This window comes from Saimiri boliviensis, chromosome 6, assembly GCF_048565385.1.
Source record: "Saimiri boliviensis isolate mSaiBol1 chromosome 6, mSaiBol1.pri, whole genome shotgun sequence".
In the NCBI taxonomy this organism is placed as follows: domain Eukaryota; kingdom Metazoa; phylum Chordata; class Mammalia; order Primates; family Cebidae; genus Saimiri; species Saimiri boliviensis.
This window is the reverse complement of record NC_133454.1, coordinates 65,536,596-65,556,254: the sequence shown is the minus strand read 5'-3', so window position 1 is coordinate 65,556,254 and position 19,659 is coordinate 65,536,596. Positions and strand designations below refer to the sequence as shown.

Here is a 19,659-nt window from a genome sequence, read left to right as displayed (position 1 = left end):
GACCTCAACGTATCTTTTCAGGAAACCCAATTCAACCCATACCAAGACATATATAAAGTTAACTGCTTGTGCAGAGGTAAGTTGGAGAAAGCCACTGCACTTGTGTACATATTTTTTTTTAAGGTACAAAAAGAATTATATTAAAACAGTAACATACATTTGTGTGTATGGGGGAGGACTATTTAAAATTAAAATATTATGTAGTCACAAGAAAGACCAGATATTCCTTGCTTTGCCCTTGGGGAACCAAGACAATTAAAGCCTGTTTTATATTCCAAAAATAAACAAGAGAGCTGATAGAAGTAACAGTGCTCAGTGCTTGCAACCCAAGTCAATTTATACTCTTGTTAGATAAGTTTAAATTCTAACGGCTACAACAATCCTGTTAAATCAAGGGGGAAAAAATTCATTTTAGGACAAAGTTATTCAAGATGAAAGGCATGTCTTCAGTGAGAGAACTGCCTGCTATGGGATAATTTCTTCCTAGTGTGTTTCAAGATTTTGGACTTCTCAACTTTCTTGGTTTTTTTGGTAGCCAAATCTACCACCACCTCCCCGCTTTTTCTGCTTGCCTTCATTGCTGTTGACGTTCAGATCAACAAAAGAATGCACCTTGAAACCAAATGACAGAGCAACTTGAGGCAAATTTAAGTTACAAATGTTAAAGATCCTTTTCAGAGAATGGAAACCATAGGCTCATGTGTACGACTTACGTGCTTCCTGGGCTGATTTACGAAGAAAGTAGTTCTTTTTTTTTTTCTCATTATTTTTATATAATTTAGTATTTAGCAGAACAAGGACTAACATACAATTAAGTATTGACTTTATAACATATGAACCATATATCCTTGGGTAGCTATATTCGTTTTTTTCGCCTTTAAAATGGAGAGAATCTTATCTATTATTACACAGGATTAAGACTGAAAAGAGATAGTTTGGGAAAACACCGTCATGGCAGGCCTACCCCAGACACTCAAGAAATGTTTGAAATGCACACAAATACATACATGTAAGCATGTACATATGCACTTCTACCTTGATCTTGAAAGTCTCCTATATATACATTTGTGTATATATGTATGTATACATGCATATACACTATATATACATACTATGTATAAATTGTTACAAAATTTGAAGAAAACAGTGAAAATTTTCCATCATCTTGTTATTAGCAACAAAAAGGAGAGGAATTATACTGATGTTCAGAATTGCATATTCTTTTCTTTTTTTTTTTTAATTGTACTTTAAGTTCTGGGGTACAGGTGCAGATCTTACAGGATTGTTGCATAGGTATGCACATGCGGTGGTAGTTTGCTACCTCCATCCCCTGATCACCTACATCAGGCATTTCTCTCAGTGTTATACCTCCCCAACCATCCCACCCCCCACTATCCCTCCCCTAGCCCCCCACCGTCCCTCCCCTAGCCCCCCACCCCTCATCAGACCCTGGTGTGTGACGTTCCCCTCCCTGTGCCCATGTGTTCTCGTTGTTCAACACCTACCTGTGAGTGAGAACATGCAGTGTTTGGTTTTCTGTTCTTGTGTCAAATTTGCTGAGAATGATGGTTTCCAGATTCATCCATGTCCCTACAAAGGACATGAGCTCATCCTTTTTTATGGCTGCATAGTATTCCATGGTGTATATGTGCCATGTTTTCTTTGTCCAGTCTATCATCGATGGGCATTTGGGTTGGTTCCAGGTCTTTGCTATTGTACACAGTGTTACAGTGAACATATGTGTGTATGTGTCTTTGTAATAGAACGATTTATAATCCTTTGGGCATATAGTCAGTAATGGGATTGCTGGGTCTAATGGAATTTCTATTTCTAGATCCTTGAGGAATCGCTGCGCTGTCTTCCACAGTGGTTGAACTAATTTGAACTCCCAGCAACAGTGTAAAAGCAATGCTGTTTCTCCACATCCTCTCCAGAATCTGTTGTCTCCAGATTTTTTAATGATCGCCATTCTAACTGGCATGAGAGGGTATCTCAGTGTGGTTTTGATTTATATTTCTCTAATGACCAATGATGGTGAGCATTTTTTCATATATTTTTTTGGCCTCATAAATGTCTTCTTTTGAAAAGTGTCTGTTCATATCCTTTGCCTACTTTTGAATGGAATCTTTTCTTGTAGATCTGCTTTAGTTCTTTGTAGATTCTGGATATTAGCCCTTTGTCAGATGGGTAGATTACAAAAATTTTTTCCCATTCTGTTGGTTGCGGGTTCACTCTGATAATTGTTTCTTTTGCTGTGCAGAAACTCTTAAGTTTAATTAGATCCCATTTGTCTATTTTGGCTTTTGTTGCCATTGCATTTGGTGTTGTAGTCATGAAATCCTTGCCTATGCCTATGTCCTGAATGATTTTGCCTAGGTTTTCTTATAGGGTTTTTATGGTGTTAAGTCTCATGTTGAAGTCTTTAATCCATCTGGAGTTAATTTTCGTGTAAGGTGTCAGGAAGGGGTCCAGTTTCTGCTTTCTGTACATGGCTAGCCAGTTTTCCCAATACCATTTATTAAACAGGGAATTCTTTCCCCATTGCTTGTTTTTGTCAGGTTTGTCAAAGATCAGATGATTGTAGATGTGTACGTTACTTCTGAGGCCTCTGTTCTGTTCTATTGGTCTATGTCTCTGTTTTGGTACCAGTGTCATGCTGTTTTGATTACTGTGACCTTGTAGTATAGTTTGAAGTCAGGTAGCATGATGCCTCCAGCTTCGTTCTTTTTGCTTAGGGTTGTCTTGGCTATGCAGGCTCTCCTTTGGTTCCATATGAAGTTTAAAGTGTTTTTTTCCAGTTCTGTGATGAAGGTCAATGGTAACTTGATGGGGATAGTGTTGAATCTATAAATTACTTTGGGCAGTATGGCCATTTTCACAATATTGATTCTTCCTGAACATAAGCATGGAATGTTTTTCCATCTATTTGTGGCCTCTCTTATTTCCCTGAGCAGTGGGTTGTAGTTCTCCTTGAAAAGGCCCTCCACATCGTTTGTTAGTTGTATTTCTAGGTATTTTATTTTATTCTCTTTATAGCTGTTGTGAATGGGTGTTCACTCATGATTTGGTGCTCTGTCTGTTACTGGTGTATAGGAATGCTTGTGATTTCTGCACACTGATTTTGTATCCTGAGACTTTGCTGAAGTTGCTTATCAGCTTAAGGAGATTTTGGGCTGAGACGATGAGGTCTTCTAAATATACAATCACGTCATCTGCAAATAGAGATAATTTGACTTCCTCGTTTCCTAATTGACTATCCTTTATTTCTTTTTTTTGCCTGATTGCTCTGACTAGAACTTCCAATACTATATTGAATAGGAGTGGTGAGAGGGCATCCTTGTCTAGTGCCAGTTTTCAAAGGGAATGCTTTCAGTTTTTGCCCATTCAGTATGATATTGGCTATTTGTTTGTCGTAAATAGCTTTAATTATTTTGAGATACATTCTGTCAATACAGTTTTTAGCATAAAGGGCTGTTAAATTTTGTCGAAGACCTTCTCTGCATTTACTGAGATGATCATGTGGTTTTTGTCTTTGGTTCTGTTTATGTGATAGATTAGGTTTCTAGATTTGCGTATGTTGAACTGGCCTTGCATCCCCAAGACGAAGCCTACTTGATTGTGATGGCTAAGCTTTCTGATGTGCTGTTGCATTTGGTTTGCCAGTATTGTATTGAATATTTTTGCATCAATGTCCATCATGGATATTGGCCTGTAGTTTTCTTTTTTAGTTGTGTCTCTGCCAGGTTTTGGTATCAGGATGATGTTGGTCTCATAAAATGAGTTAGGAAGGATTCCCTCTTTTTGTATTGTTTGGAATAATTTCAGAAGGAATGGTACCAGCTCCTCTTTATACATCTGATAGAACTCGGTTGTAAACCTGTCTGGACCTGGACTTTTTTTGGTCGGTAGGCTATTAATTGCTGCCTCAACTTCAGACCTTGTTATTAGTCTATTCAGGGATTCGACTTATTCCTGGTTTAGTCTTGGGACGGTGTAAGTGTCCAGGAGTTTATCCAATTCTTCCAGGTTTACTGGTTTATGTGCATAGAGTTGTTTGTAGTAATCTCTGATGGTAGTTTGTATTTCCCTGGAATCAGTGGTGATATCCCCTTTATCATTTTTTATTGCGTCTGTTAGATTCTTTTCTCTTTTCTTTTTTATTAGTCTAGCTAGTGGTCTATTTCGTTGATCTTTAAAAAAAAAAAAACAGCTCCTGGATTTAATGATTTTTCTTTTTTGAAGGTTTTTTTCTGTCTCTATCTCCTTCAGTTCTGCTCTGATCTTAGTTATTTCTTGTCTTCTGCTAGGTTTTGAGTCTTTTTTGATCTTGCTTTTCTAGCTCTTTCAATTTTGATGATAGGGTGTCGATTTTAGATCTTCCTTCACTTCTCATGTAGGCATTTATTGCTATAAATTTCCCTCTAGACACTGCTTTAAATGCGTCCCAGAGATTCTGGCACACATTGTGTCTTTGTTCTCATTGGTTTCAAAGAACATCTTTATTTCTGCCTTCATTTCATTGTTTATCCAGTCGATATTCAGGGGCCAGTTCAGTTTTCATGAAGTTGCATGGGTCTGAGTTAGTTTCTTAATCTTGAGTTCTAATTTGATTGCACTGTGGTTTGAGGTACTGTTTGTTATGATTTCTGTTCTTTTGCATTTGCTGAGAAGTGATTTACTTCCAATTACGTGGTCAATTTTAGAGTAAGTGCGACGCGGTGCTGAGAAAAATCCATAATCTGTGGATTTGGGGTGGAGAGTTCTGTAGATGTCTATTAGGTCTGCTTGGTCCAGATCTGAGTTCAAGTCTTTGATGTCCTGGTTGATTTTCTGTTTCGTTGATCTAATATTGACAATAGAGTGTTAAAGTCTCCCACTATTATTGTGTGGGAGTCTAAGTCTGTTTGTAGGTCATTAAGAACTTGTTTTATGTATCTGGGTGCTCCTGTGTTGGGTACATATATATTTTAGGATAGTTAGCTCTTCTTGTTGCATTGATCGTTTTACCATTATGTAATGCCCTTCTTTGTCTCTTTTGATATTGTTGAGTTTAAACTCCATTTTATCGGAGACTAGGATTGCAACCCCTGCGTTTTTTTGCTCCTCGTTTGCTTGGTAAATCGTCTTCTGCCCCTTTATTTTGAGTCTGTGTGTGTCTTTGCATGTGAGGTGGGTCTCCTGAATACATCACTCCAGTGGGTCTTGACTTTTTATACAGCTTACCAGTCTGTGTCATTTGAATGGGGCATTTAGGCCTTTTACATTTAACATTAATATTGTTATGTGTGAGTTTGATCCTGCCATTTTGTTACTAGCTGGTTGTTTTGCCTGTTAGTTGATGCAGTTTCTTCATTGCATCATTGGTCTTTACCATTTGGTACATTTTTGCAGTGACTGGTACTGGTTGTTCCTTTGCATGTTTAGTGCTTCCTTCAGAAACTCTTGTAAGGCAGGTCTGGTGGTGATGAAATCTCTCAGCAATTGCCTGTCTGTAAAGGATTTTATTTCTCCTTCACTTACCAAGCTTAGTTTGGCTGGATATGAAATTCTGGGTTGAAAGTTCTTTAATGATGTTGGATATTGGCCCCCACTCTCTTCTGGCTTGTAATGTTTCTGCTGAGAGATCCGCTGTGAGTCTGATGGACTTCCCTTTGTGGGTGACCCAACCTTTCTCTCTGGCTGCCCTTAGCATTTTTTCCTTCACTTCAACCTGGTGAATCTGATGATTATGTGCCTTGGGGCTGCTCTTCTTGAGGAGTATCTCTGTGGTGTTCTCTGTATTTCCTGGATTTGAATGTTGACCAGCCCTGCTAGGTTAGAGAAGTTCTCCTGGATAATATCCTGAAGAGTGTTTTCTAGCTTGGATTCATTCTCCCCGTCACATTCAGGTACACCAATCAAGCGTAGGTTAGGTCTTTTCACATAATCCCATATTTCCTGGAGGCTTAATTTCTTTTCACTCTCTTTTCGCTAATCTTGCCTTCTCTTTTTATTTCATTGAGTTGATCTTTAGTCTCTGATATCCTTTCTTCTGCTTGATCAGTTTGGCTATTGAAACTTCTGTATGCATTGCAAAGTTCTCATGCTGTGTTTTTTAGCTCCGTCAAGTCATTTATGTTCTTCTCTAAGCTGGGAGGAGGAGAGGTGTTCTGGTCTTTGATGGTTTCATCCTTTTTGTGTTGGTTTCTTCCCGTTTTCGTAGATTTACCTACCTTTGATCTTTGAAGTTGGTGATTTCGGATGGGGTCTCTGAGTGGACGTCCTTTCTGTTGATGTTGAAACTATTTTTGTTGTTGCTGTTTTTTAGTTTCCCTTCTAACAGTCAGGTTCCTCTGCTGTAGGACTGCTGTAGGTCCACTCCAGACTATGCTGGCCTGGGAATCACCTGTGGGATTTGCAGAACAGCAAAGGTTGCTGCCTGGTCTTTCCTCTGGTAGTTTCATCCCATCAGGGTACCTGCCAGGTGTCAGCCAGAGCTCTCCTGTATATCTTTTTAGTTATACAGGGGTCAGGGAACCACTTGAGGAGACAGTCTATCTCTTGTCTGCCTACAGAGGCACTGCTGAGCTGTCACCAACTCACTCCAGCTGCTGTGTAAGCTTCCTCTAGCTTTTGCTTACACACGCAGGTTTAGAACCACCTCAGCAATGGTGGACACCCTTCCCTCCACCAAGCTCGATAGTCCCAGGTCAGGCTCGAACTGATGTGCTGGCTGCAAAACTCTGAAGCGAGAGAGCTTCAGTTTGCTGCTCTTTGTGGGGTTGGTGGGACCCACCCAGCCATATCACCTGTCTCCCTGCTTTCAGCTCCCCCTCTTTCTGGGGAACAGGTAGCTCTGTCCCTTAGCCACTCTCGGTGCTAGGTAAAACGTCCGCCCAGATCTGTGCTGACAACCCCTGGCACTGGCCAGAGCTTCTGCTCAGATCTGTGCTATTAACTCATGATGCTTTTCAGCCCAGCAGGGATCTCCCAGTCTGTGGGTTGCAGAGGCCATGGGAGAAGTGTGGTATCTGAACCACAGTGCAGGGGGCAGTGGGGAGTCACCTATCTTCTGGTCAGTTGGACTTCCTGGGTGAGGCAGCGCCCTGCCCTGCCTTGGTTTGACCTCCTTGGGCTACACCCACTGTCCAACCAGTCCCATTGAAATGAACCTGATACCTTGGTTGGAAATGCTGAGATCATTCATGTTCTGCGACTCTTTTGCTGGGAACTGTTCTCCGGAGCTGTTCCTATTCGGCTGTCTTGGTGGAATCAAAAGTAGTTCTTTTTAATCAGTTTCTCAAGCTTAGACTGAATGTCAGAAATTTTAGACCAGGAAAAGTTCAATTCACTTAATGGAACCTTGGATTGTTCAAATAGCAAAGAAAACCTAATTCTTCTGGGCGCAAAATGAGCAAGGCCCTCTCCCATTTAGGCCTCTAGCTGTTCTATCCACACGATGAATATATTCCTTAGAGTCATCTGGAGGGTCATACTGAACATCCAGTCACCTTCAGGAATGTCCAGTCCTTGCCGCCACATCCATATACAGTAGTGTTCCCAAATCTGCATTACGGAACTGGAAGAATGTGGCTGTAGGTTTATTTTGCTTTTGCTTTCTATGAATGGCCAAGATGGGCAAATCAGTGTAGTTCAGCAGCTCATAGTGGTATTTCACGGACATACAAGATGAAAAGAAGACCATAATCTTCTTTTGGTTCTTCTTAAGGAATGTAAAGAGCAGAAGGAATCTCTTTTCAGAAGGACAAACAACATATCCTTGCTCAAGACCTTCCACTGTTGGATTAGCTTTATCATCATCAACAGCAACATACGATAGCTCCTTTTTCAGAGAAATCCTCACCAAGTCTTCAACATTTTGAGTTTGGGTGGCAGAAAAGAGCATAGTCTGTCTACATGTTGGCAAAAGTTTAATAATTTGCTTTAATTCTTCTTCAAATCCAACATCCAAGATACGATCAGCTTCATCAGTAACCAGATACTGCAGGGTTTTATACGTAAACCCTAGGGTATTCTCCATACAGTCCAGCCAATGGCCTGGTGGGGCCACAATGATATTGATCCCATTAGCAAATTTCTGTGCTTCAGCAGATCTGTTACTACCACCCATTATCAACTCATAGATATGCACATGGTGAGACAGAACACCAAAAGTTTTCATGGCTAATTCTCTGGTAGATAAGGACTCCCATTCCATTCCTGGGCATGAACTGTAACTCAGCAATGAGTTCAGCTGCAGGGATATGAAAAGCCAGGGTTTTACCACTGGCTGTTTTTGTAGCTGCTAGAAGATCCCTGACTTTCCAAAGTGGTCTGATACTTTTATGCTGAATTTCAGTCATGTTTGTAAAACCTATTTCTTTTATTGCCTCCAGAGTGTTTTCATTGACAAGATTACATAGAGAAGCAAATGAAGTATCATGAAAAGCTCCCGTCAGTCTCAGGGACAGGCTGGGTACTTCACTGCCATCATTATCTGGCTCCTCCAAATTATTTTCTACTTCTTTAAGAGTCTCAGCACTTTCTTCGGATTTGCCTTTGTTTTCAGTTTTTGCTTTTTTTGTATCAAGCCCAGCATCATTCATCATTTTTCTCTTTTTCTTCTTTTTCTTTTTTGATTCTGATTTGGGAGACCTCATTGCTGCTTCTCCATTGGTTAATATAGTGGATTTCTGGGGAGATTTTTTAACTTTCATATTTTCCACTGCTGCTTGAGACACATCTTTATTTTGAGCTTCTGATAAGCCCACATTCATAGAATGTTTTGATTTTTTTAAACTTTCCAACTCTTGTTGTTTCTTCAGACACATCTCCATTTCGAGTTTCTGATAGGGTCAGATTTGAGGCCCCCTGCAACTTTAGAATCTCAATTGCTGCCGCAATTTGAGATTCTACTTCTCAAATTCTTCTTGTGCAGGAGTTTCATCAGCAGGTAAAACATACTGTCCAGGAAGTGCCTAGACTGCAGGGCCCCACATAGTACGGCTACTCAGCTCTCGGAGCTGACATTACTTCCACTTGTGTACATGTTTTTAAAGCTATTAGTGATTGAACTCTCAAGTACTTGGTGTAGACACTTTAAAACTCTTTAGGGAAAATAAGAGCTCTTTAATTGCTAGTTGACCAAAACTGACTTGAATTTTACTTGCTCATGTAATGAGCCAAGTGGATGAATAAGATAGATAGGCCCTCTATTCAGTCTTTCTTTCTAGTAATATGATGTGAATAGCAGATATCCCTTAAGTACTGTGATTAACCCATTTATGCCTAGTGTTCCATTATTGGAACGCTAAGTATGTGGGAGTTATTTCTGTCTTGCTGCTCAGGTCATCACTAAGGTCTGATTGCAAAAATTCAAAAAATTGCAACCTCTGGCTTAAAGGTATACATAAATGGGTTAAATGCTTACAAATGGCAGTATGATGGAGTAGGGAGAAAGAACTGGGAATTGAATTTTTTTTTTTTTTGGTCAGATATACCTCTGTGTAAATCCTGGTTTCGTTACTTAGTTATAGGGATATGGAGAAGTTAATTTGATTTTCTGTCTCCTCATTTAAAACTGGATTTTCTTTTTCGAAGACAGAGTCTTCCTCTGTCACCCAGGGTGGCGTGCAGTGGTGTGATCTCAGCTCACTGTAACTGCTGTCTCCCAGGTTCAAGCAATTCTTATGCCTCAGCCTCTCGAGTAAGAGGATTACAAGCATTCACCACCACAGCTGGCTAATTTTTTTATTTCTAATAGAGACAGGATTTCTCTGTGTTGGCCAGCCTGATCTTGAACTCTTGGCCTCAAGAGATCCACCCATCTTGGCCCCACAAAGTGCTAGGATTACAGGTGTGAACCACTGTACCCGGTACATAACTGGATTTAAAAAATTCTTTTACCAGAGTTTGTGAGTCCAGAGTAATGACATTTGGCGGGAGTTACTCAATATATATTAATTTATCTTCCCTTGATGTAGAAAGTAACAATCACCATGAATTGCTGACTACCAGCAATGAGAGGAAATCCTAATCGTTTAATGTTACTGATTTAATTGATTTATTGATAATGCTCTATTACTTTTTCACATCTCTGAACTAGAAAGGGCTTGTTTGTAGAGAAAATGATTGGAATCTTTGTTTCATTCAAAAATGACTAGTTATAAAATGGTCTTTTTTTTTTTTTTTTTTTTTTTTTTTTTTTTTGAGGCAGAGTTTTGCTCTTATTGCTCAGGCTGAAGTTGCCTCAGCTCACTGCAACCTCTGCATCGCAGGTTCAGCTGATTCTCCTGCCTCAGCTCCCAAGTAGCTGAGATTACAGGCATTTACCACCATGCCCAGCTAATTTGTTTAATTTTCAGTAGAGATAGGGTTTCACCATGTTGGCTAGACTGGTCACGAACTCCTGACCTCAGGTGATCCACCTACATTGGCCTCCCAAAGTGCTGGGATTATATGCATGAGCCCCCATGCCTGACCGAATGGTCTTTTTTTTTTTTTGTACAAGATCTTGTTCTGTCATCCAGGCTGGAGTACAGTGGTGAAATCACAGCTCACTGTAATCTCAACCTCTTAGGCTCAAGTGATCCTCCTGCCTCAGCCTCTTGTGTAGTCAGGACTCAGGACTACAGGCACACAGCAGCACATTTGGCTAATTTTATTTTTAGTAGCGACAAGGTCTCTCTGTGTTGCCCAGGCTGGTCTTAAACTCCTAGGCTCAAAGGAGCTTCCTGCCCTGGCCTCCCAAAGTGCTGAGATTATAAGCATGAGCCACTGTGCCAGTCCTAAAATTATCTTTTTAAACTCAGATAAAGTAATCCATTTGAAATTCTCCCTGAAAACTTAAAATTTTAACACTTAAGGGAAGTAAACTACAGTAGTGTTAAAGAAAAATCATGAAACACCTTCATTAGTCTTCAGAAAGAAAAAGCATGTTCCCAGATAGGAGTTCTAATGTGAATCCAATCTAAAAACTTGTGTTTGTGTCATGGGAAAATATAGACATTTACTTAGATTGGTAAGAGTGACAAGTATAGAGCAAAATATAAAATATGAGGTACTGCTGTATTTGTAAAGAAAAAAGATTGTTAATAGTGAGAAGCATCTTAATAACTTTTGGTAGGGTTGTTGAGTTGTAATTTTTACTAGTTTGAGTACATATATATAATCGGCCATGTAAGTTTAATGTGAAATTTCTACTTTGAGCTGTAGTTCTTCCATTCTTAAATCAATTGTTTTAGCAGGTTTTCTACAAAACGTTTGTTGTATATGTTACACTCCTAAAATACCAATTTATGTATTTTGTTTATTAATTGCAATTAAGCTCTTAATAATGTGATTGAACATTAAAAAATAATATGCTTATCTCAAAAATAAGCACCATAAATCAAGAACATTTATTTTGCAATTTTTCAATGCACACTTTTATTTTTATTTATTCTTAAATTTTTAATTTTTTCGTTATGTTTTTGTTGCATACCAGTATACACACTCTCTTAAGCAGTTATAGCATACAGACAGAGCTCAACCTTTTCTGTCAATTCGCATGTAGGCTGATGGGAGAGGAAAATCTGTAAATTATTTACTGATCACTTACTGTATGTAAAATATTGTACTGATGGATAGGATAGTGACTTTTTTATGGAATCACTGCAGTATAATAAGCAATATTAAGAGTATAACATATAAATGGCATAGAAACAGAAATAATTAACATCTGCTGGTTTGTCCACACAAATACTTATACACAGATGTGCATAACGGCTTTACTTGTAATAGCCCCAACTGCAAACAGCTCAAGTCTATCAACAATTAAATGACAAATAGAGGATGTTACATCCATGCAGTAGAATAGTATTCAGCAATAAAAAGAACAAAAATCCATAGGCTCAACAGCACTGATGAATCTCAGAATTATTATGTCTAATGAAAGAAATCAAACAAAAAGAGTACATACTATATAATCCCATTTATATAAAATTCTAGAAAATGCAGCTACTAAAGTGAAAAATACATTGATAATTTCTGGCAAGGACAGGAAGGTGAGATTGCAAAGAAACTTACAGGAATCATGGCAATATTCCTTATCTTGATGGTGGTGATGATGTATGTGTCATAACTCATCAAATTGTACACTATGCAGTTTCTTGTACATGAATTACATCTCAGGAAAGCACTCAAAGTGATTTTTAAAGAACCTATGCTGGGAGTACAGATGTGATTTATTCCATAAATATATTGGAATAATCATTGTAGAGATAGAGCGTGTACTCTGGTAAACCTAAATTGATACGATATCAAACGCTGGATCAGTGAGCCAAATAGAACTACTACCGGCGTTCAGTGTAGAGAAAGACAGCTTGGTTTAATAGTAAAATGAGGATAGGATTTAACTAAAGTCAGAGGTTCTGAATTTGAGTCCTTGTTAGGCCGTATTTTCTCTAATCTTTATTTTTCTCATCTTTAGTTTCATTAAGATTTGAAGATCCACAGAATATATTTGAAAGAACATTTGAAAGTGACATAAAAATGGAAGGCTGGCCAGCCACAGTGGCTCACACCTGTAATCTCGGCATTTGGGGAGGCTGAGGGGGGTGGATCACAAGGTCAGGAGATCGAGACCAGCCTGACCAGCGTGGTGAAACTCCATCTCTACTAAAAATACAAAAGTTAGCCAGGCGTGGTGGCAGGCGCCTGTAATCCCAGCTACTCAGAAGGCTGAGGCATGAGAATTGCTTGAACCTGGGAGGCAGAGGTCACAGTGAGCCGACATCATACTACTGCACTCCAGCCTGGGTGAAGAACGAGATTCCATCTCAAAAAGAAAGAAAAATGGAAGGCTTTGCTGGCATTTACGTTAGAAGGGAAAACAAAATAAAGTAGAACTTGATCTGTTGAGATCAGTGAGGAGGGAATTCCAAAAAAGGACTAGAGCTGGGGAAGTGGAAATATGTATGGTATATTTGGAAAATGATGAGTCAAAATCAGTTTAGGACAAAGAGTTTATTTTGCAGAGTAGGGAGGGAGGGATAGCAACCTAAAGTATCTAAAAGCATAATAGAGACTATAAAATAGTGAGAAAGTTAACCATCAAGATATAAGTTGCTGTTAGTAGCCCTATAATCTTAGCCAAGTGATCTAAGTGCCCAAAAGATCTAGGGGAGATCCCATTCCTTGCCTCTTCCAGCTTGTGAGGGCTGTAGACATTCATCTTGTGACCATATTATTCATCACTACAATCTTCACATTGTCACGACACCTCCTCTTCCCCGCCTTTCACCTTCTCCTGTGTGTGTCAAGTCTCCATCTGCCTTCCTTGCATGAGGATACTTGTGACTGTATTTAGGAGGGCCCGCCTGGGTAATCTGGGATAATCTTCCCCCATTCCAGCATAATTCATCCCATCTGCAAAGCCATAAAGGTATCATTCACAGATTCAAGAGATTGGAACATGGACATTTCGGGATTTTTAGCTTTTTGGAGTTGGTGCTGTCATTGACCAGAGTACTTGAAAAAGAAGACATTTTTGAGAGATGATAATGAATTCACTTGGACCTGTTGAGGTACCTATGGGGCATGTGTATGAGGGTATTCAGTTTATGTTATCAGAAAACCTTGAATGAAGTGGCTTAAACAATAAGGACATTTATTTAAAATAGAAAGAAGGCACTCTGAGAGTCAGTTAAATTAGCAATTCAGTGATATATCCTTGAGGATATAAGTTCTTCTTGCTTTGCCATCCTTAGGCTGGCTCTCCTATGGTAACAGAATGACCCCTACAATTGTAGACCTTCAGTCCAGACATGAAAACATTTAGTTGGCTTGTTCTGTGTGTCTTTTTTTATATATATATATCTACATTGCAGATTTGTTCAGGTAGGAACCCCTTTCTCAAATACATAAACATTACACCCATCTGTCTTAAGTGACAAATGGCAAAACAGATGCCTTGAGCACTTCCCACATCACACTATTTTACTACTTTTTGGTATGCAGATTTGGTAGCATCTTGCAGAACTATCTTTCTGTGGCTTATTTAAACAGCAGTCCATTCACCTTGCTTAGTCTTCTTTAAGTTCTTGTCTATAAATTCCTAACCATGTCTTTTTGTTGTTGAGACAGTCTCACTCTGTTGCCCAGGCCCTGGAGTGCAGTGGCGAGATCTCAGCTGACTGTAACCTCTGCCCCCTGGGTTCTAGCTATTCTTGTGCCTCAGCCTCCCAAGTAGCTGGGATTACAGGTGTGCATCACTACACCTGGCTAATTTTTGTATTTTGAGTAGCGATGCAGTTTAACCATGCTGAGCAGGCTGGTCTCAAAGTTCTGACCTCAGGTGATCCTCTGGCCTCAGTCTCCTAAAGTGCTGGGATTACAGGCCTGAGCCACTGTGCCTGGCCCATGTCCTCATTTTTAACATTAAACTTGAAAACAATGGTTAATGTAATCTGGAGACTCTCCTGGGGATCTCCAGAACCTTTTAGGGTGTCCATGGGATCAAAACAATCTTCTAGCAGTGTTTAAAGACATTAGTTGCCATTTTTCATTCCAGTCTTTTTTGTTTTGTTTTGTTTTGTTTTTTTGAGACAGAGTTTCGCTCTTGTTACCCAGGCTGGAGTGCAATGGCGCGATCTCAGCTCACTGCAACCTCCGCCTCTTGGGTTCAGGCAATTCTCCTGCCTCAGCTTCCTGAGTAGCTGGGATTACAGGCATGCCCCACCATGCCCAGCTAATATTTTGTATTTTTAGTAGAGACGGGGTTTCACCATGTTGACCAGGATGGTCTCGATCTCTTGACCTCGTGATCCACCCGCCTTGGTCTCCCAAAGTGCTGGGATTACAGGCTTGAGCCACCGCACCCGGCTCATTCCAGCCTTATTCTCTCAGATATATGACGGAATTTTCCAGAGGCTGCTTGAAATGTGATTTTTTTTTTTTTTTTTTTTTTAAACAGAGTCTCACTCTGTCCCCAGGCTGGAGTATGATGGAGCAGTCTCAGCTCACTGCAACCTCTGCATATAAATAAAAGCTCTTTTGGGTTCTCAATAAATTTTAAGAGTGTAAAGAGGCCTGATATCCGAGTTTAATATCTACTCTATAGTGTTAACCACATACTCAAAAGTTTTTCCATTTCTCCAGTATTTTTCCTGTCTCTTACTATTATCAGTTATCATGTATCATCTTTATAAGTTGCAGGATTTATTGTAAGTACTTCACAGTCATTCATACTATTTAATATTGATCCCGTTGGGTGTAGCATGCTTTCTCATTCTTTATTAATATAATCTCTCTATTTTATTTCCACCATAATTACTTACCTCTGTTTAGTAGTATTTTCAGCATTCTTACTGTTTTTGTGCTTATTGAAAATGCTGGATTTAATAATATTCTTAAGTACCTCAAAACTAAGCATGGAGAACAAACCAATGAAGACTAGAGAGCCAAGACTTACATGAGCATACCCATTGTTATCTCTTGGTAATGGACATAGTTAACACTCTTGCTCTGAGAAATGACTTTGATTTATCAATAAACATTTATAAGTGGGGAGTATCTGTAATTTTTATAAATTTGGCTGTGAAGGGAGAGTGCCTAAGAGATGATACTGAGTTTTGATGGGAGATGAGGGATGGGGCATGGAGAATTAAACATGAGTACTAGATTTTAAGCTATGGGGACCTGAGCAATTGAAGGCATCCATCCTTAGCAGATTAAGAAATTGTGTAGTGGTATGGTAGTTGGGAAATAATTTGAGTTTGTTTTCAGACATCGAATTTCCAAGATGGCAGACACATTCAGATGGAATTGTCTAGCACTCTAGCTGGTCAGTAGAAGTCCAGAATTGACAGTTGAGTCAATTCTGAGTCAAAGGTGAGTCAGAGATCTGTCAATAATGATAGCTCATCAATTACTGCTGCAGATATTCTTAAATAAACAACCTATGCTAGGCACTGGGCACTTTACGTGGACTCATCTCATTTAATCTGTCCTAACAGTCCTCAGAAAGCTCATTTGTTTAAGGTCATCCAGCCACTACAATCATATAACCATGATTAACATGCAGGTCTGTTTGAACTAAAAAGCAGTTGTTCTACCTAGCGTACATGCTGTCTCCAGGCAATATTAATATCATTGATGATTGAATTAAATGTGAAATACTCATGAGGTGAAGAAATCTGTTACTGAGTTTTAGGTAATATGAAAAGACAGTAATTCTTTTAATTAATGCTTAGTAATATGTCAAAAGATTCAAATATATATGTGTGTGTGTGTGTGTATATATATATATATATTTTTTTTTTTTTTTTTTTTTTCGGAGACAGAGTCTTGCACTGTCACCCAGGCTGTAGTACAGTGACGCAATCTCTGCTCATTGCAATCTCTGCCTTCTGGGTTCAAGCAGTTCTCCTGCCTCAGCCTCACGAGTAGCTGGGACTACAGGCATGCGCCACCACACCCAGCTAATATTTTTGTATTTTTAGTAGAGACAGGGTTTCATCATGTTGGCCAGGATGATTTCGATCTCCTGACCTAGTGATCTGCCTGCTTCGGCCTCCCAAAGTGCTGGGATTACAGGCATGAGCCACCATGCCCAGCCAAAACTCAAATATATTTTTCCTTGTAGTGATCTTCTGTAGTTCAGAGAGACAGGGATACCAAGAGTGTCTATGACAGATCTAGAATTAGAAACCTTAATAGAAATTGAGTCCTTACGGTGTGAGGTATACTTTACTGCGAAAATTTCAGGTAGTAAGTTTCAGAGAATATTCAAATTAATAGATCTTTTTAAAAGTTCATCGTAATTTTAAAAATACATTGACAGGTTGAAAAGTATGTATTTTTCTGGGATATTCAGATAATCAGAATAGGCTAATTTCTGTCATGTTTGCAGTCACTTTTTTCTCTTTAGGTTGTTAGGCAGCAAATAACTATAGCTAAGGACTCAGGTTTAAATATTCTGGCCCGTTGATAAATTTTTCATTTTTTAAAAGATTATTTTGTTACAGAATTTGCCTTATTTCCTCTCGGTTTGAAGTTTTAGTAAAGAATTTACTGTAATAAGTCATAACATTTGTCTACACCAATCTTTTTAGTTGTGTAGTTTGTCACTTTTGGGATAGTTGATTTACTGTTTGGACAGATTTAATATTTTTATTCTAATAAGAACAATTGTTCCTTTGTAGAAACAATTATTCTTAACACTGTTATCAATTCAATAGAAAGAATACTTGTAGGTGGGCTGGGTCAGTGGCTGGAGCATTACCCCTGCTGTGGACCAGCTGCCAGCAGTGCTGAGAGCAAGGTGGACAGCATGGGTTGGTCTCAGGATTTGTTCTGTGCCTTGTAGAGATCACTGTCAAAAGAAGGAGCATGTGGGCACGAATTGGTCTGGGAACAAATACCACTCCATTCCAGAGTACAAGAACTGGAGAGGTAAGGACAAACTATTCAAGAGAAAGAATTGTACAAACAGCAAATAAAAAAGTAGACTGTGAAGTAGGGGATATTCCAACAGAATGGGAAGCTTGGATCAGAAGAACAAGAAAGTGGCTGAGTGAGATGGCTTAAGCCTGTAATCCCAGCACTTTGGGAGGCCGAGGCAGGCTGATCACCTCAAGTCAGGAGTTCGAGACCAGCCTGGCCAACATGGTAAAACCCCGTCTCTACTAAAAATACAAAAACTAGCTGGGCGTCGTGGCTTGTGCCTGTGATCCCAGCTACTCAGGAGGCTGAGGCAGGAGAATCACTTGAACCCAGGAGGCAGAGGTTGGAGTGAGCTGAGATCAGGCCACTGCACTCCAGCCTAGCCAACAAGAGCAAAACTCCATCTCAGAAAATAACGAGGAAAACTCACCTACTGTGGAAGAAATACTAAAGAATGAAAAATACAGAGAAGAAATTAAAAAGCAAAGTTTTTATGAAAACCAAAAACTCCTTAGTAAAGAGACCATTGAGGAATTCTCGGCTCCACCAGTTCAAACTCAAAGGACATGGCTTTGCTCCATACTTTGGAAAGGAAGAACCCTCGTTGGCTCCCACCAGCACTGGTAAAAACCTTTCAGCCAGAATCTCAGATGCCACAAGATAGAGCCACAATCAGTGAATGCATTATGGTCAGATCATTTTGTGTATATGGATGTGACTATTTTGACAAAAGAAGTCAAAAGTTAAAAAAAGTAAAGTATAATTTAGAGAGACTGGTAAGTTAGAGAGATTGGCCCCAGGTCCTGTTTTTACAGTAATTTTTGTATAAAGCAGTGGACTTTTAAGAACCAAGTAATCTGTGCTCCCTCCCTAGCTCAGACATTAAGGTATTGACTTGGTTTACCATTCTGGGCTTTACCACTATATGCCACCAGTAAATTTTTTTTTAAGCTAAATTTCATTTCCTGAGCCATAAAATAATCTACTCACCCGTTAAGCTCTAAAATTCAAATTTATTTATTCTATTTGAGTGTTTTTCCGAATCTGAGGGGGTAAAATATTGCCTCTTTTTCAGTCTGTTCATTCATCCTTTGTCTTTTTTAGTCTCTAATATAACACTCAAGCCATTCGTAGTAATAATTATAGTATAAGATAATGAAAACTACCTGTCCCAGAGTTATACTCCATACTGTGGCATGTGGTTCCTCTAGAGACAATATAATATTGACTATATTAGAGCAAAAATTTTCCATAGCTCTCTGTATCTCCAAAGACTGGTAATTTATAGAGCTGCTGTATCTCTGAAGCCTTGTTCTTATTATTTGATTATTATTATTTGACACAGGGTCTCACTTCTTCACCTAGGCTGGAGTGCAGTGGCTCAGTCTGGGCTCACTGAAGCCTCAACCTCCCAGACTGAAGTGATTTTCCTGCGTCATCCCTGCAAGTAGCTGGGACTACAGGCACACGCTACCACACCTGGCTAATTTTTTTTTTTTTTTTTTTTTTTTTGTAGAGATGAGTTTTCACCATGTTGCCCAGGCTAATCTTAAGCTCCTGAGCTCAAGCAGTCTGCCCACCTTAGCCTTCCAAAGTGCTGGCATTATAAGCATAAGCCACTGTGCCCAAGGTAAAGCCCTGTTCTTGACTAGCTTCATTCAGGGTCCTCAAAGGAGATCTTAGCAGAGGTTTTGTGATTACTGTCGCTTGATCAGTTGTGAAATAAAAGAAGAGCTTCAGGAATTGGACTTCTATAGCTTAATTGCCACATACTTTTATAAAGTACCATGAATAGTTGTGGCAATTAGAAATTACCAAAGTGTTTGTGATTATTAGTTACTTGAATGGGTTCCTGCCATACACACCCAGCTAATTTTTGTTTGTTTCTTTGTTTTCTTTTTTTTTTAGTAGAGTTGGGGTTTCACGATGTCCATGTGGGTCTTAAACTCCTAATCTCAGGTGATCTGCCTGCCTTGGCCTCCCAAATTGCTGGGATTACAGGCATGAGCCACTGTACCCACCTGTTTACCTTTTTAATATCAAGAAAAATAATCAAAATTCATGCTCATTGTCAAATAAAGCTTAAGTTTTAAAAATGAGATTGAGCATATAATTTATTATGTTTATACAAAAATGAAAATCTTCTGAGATGAATTTAAATTGATTAATTCTTACATACTTTGTAAGATTCTTTTGCAGTGATCATGCCAAAGTAACGTCTGTGGTACTCTTTGTTTTTGTTCCCTGAAGTTCTTT

At 39.2% G+C, this 19,659-nt stretch overlaps 1 protein-coding gene, 1 long non-coding RNA gene and 1 pseudogene across 9 annotated transcripts in view; 2 read left to right on the top strand and 1 right to left on the bottom strand.

Moving 5' to 3' along the window:
- The window catches only part of ZBTB44 (zinc finger and BTB domain containing 44), an 86,017-nt gene that overhangs the window by 14,555 nt on the left and 51,803 nt on the right, over positions 1-19,659 (top strand). The gene's annotated exons all lie outside the window — the stretch shown is intronic.
- LOC101037222 (ATP-dependent RNA helicase DDX18-like) lies at positions 447-8,771 on the bottom strand (annotated as a pseudogene).
- The window catches only part of LOC141584844 (uncharacterized), a 27,902-nt gene continuing 16,895 nt past the window's right edge, over positions 8,653-19,659 (top strand). The window contains exon 1 of the long non-coding RNA XR_012518058.1: positions 8,653-19,659. This exon is cut by the window's right edge and continues 15,898 nt beyond it. This is a non-coding gene — a long non-coding RNA (uncharacterized LOC141584844).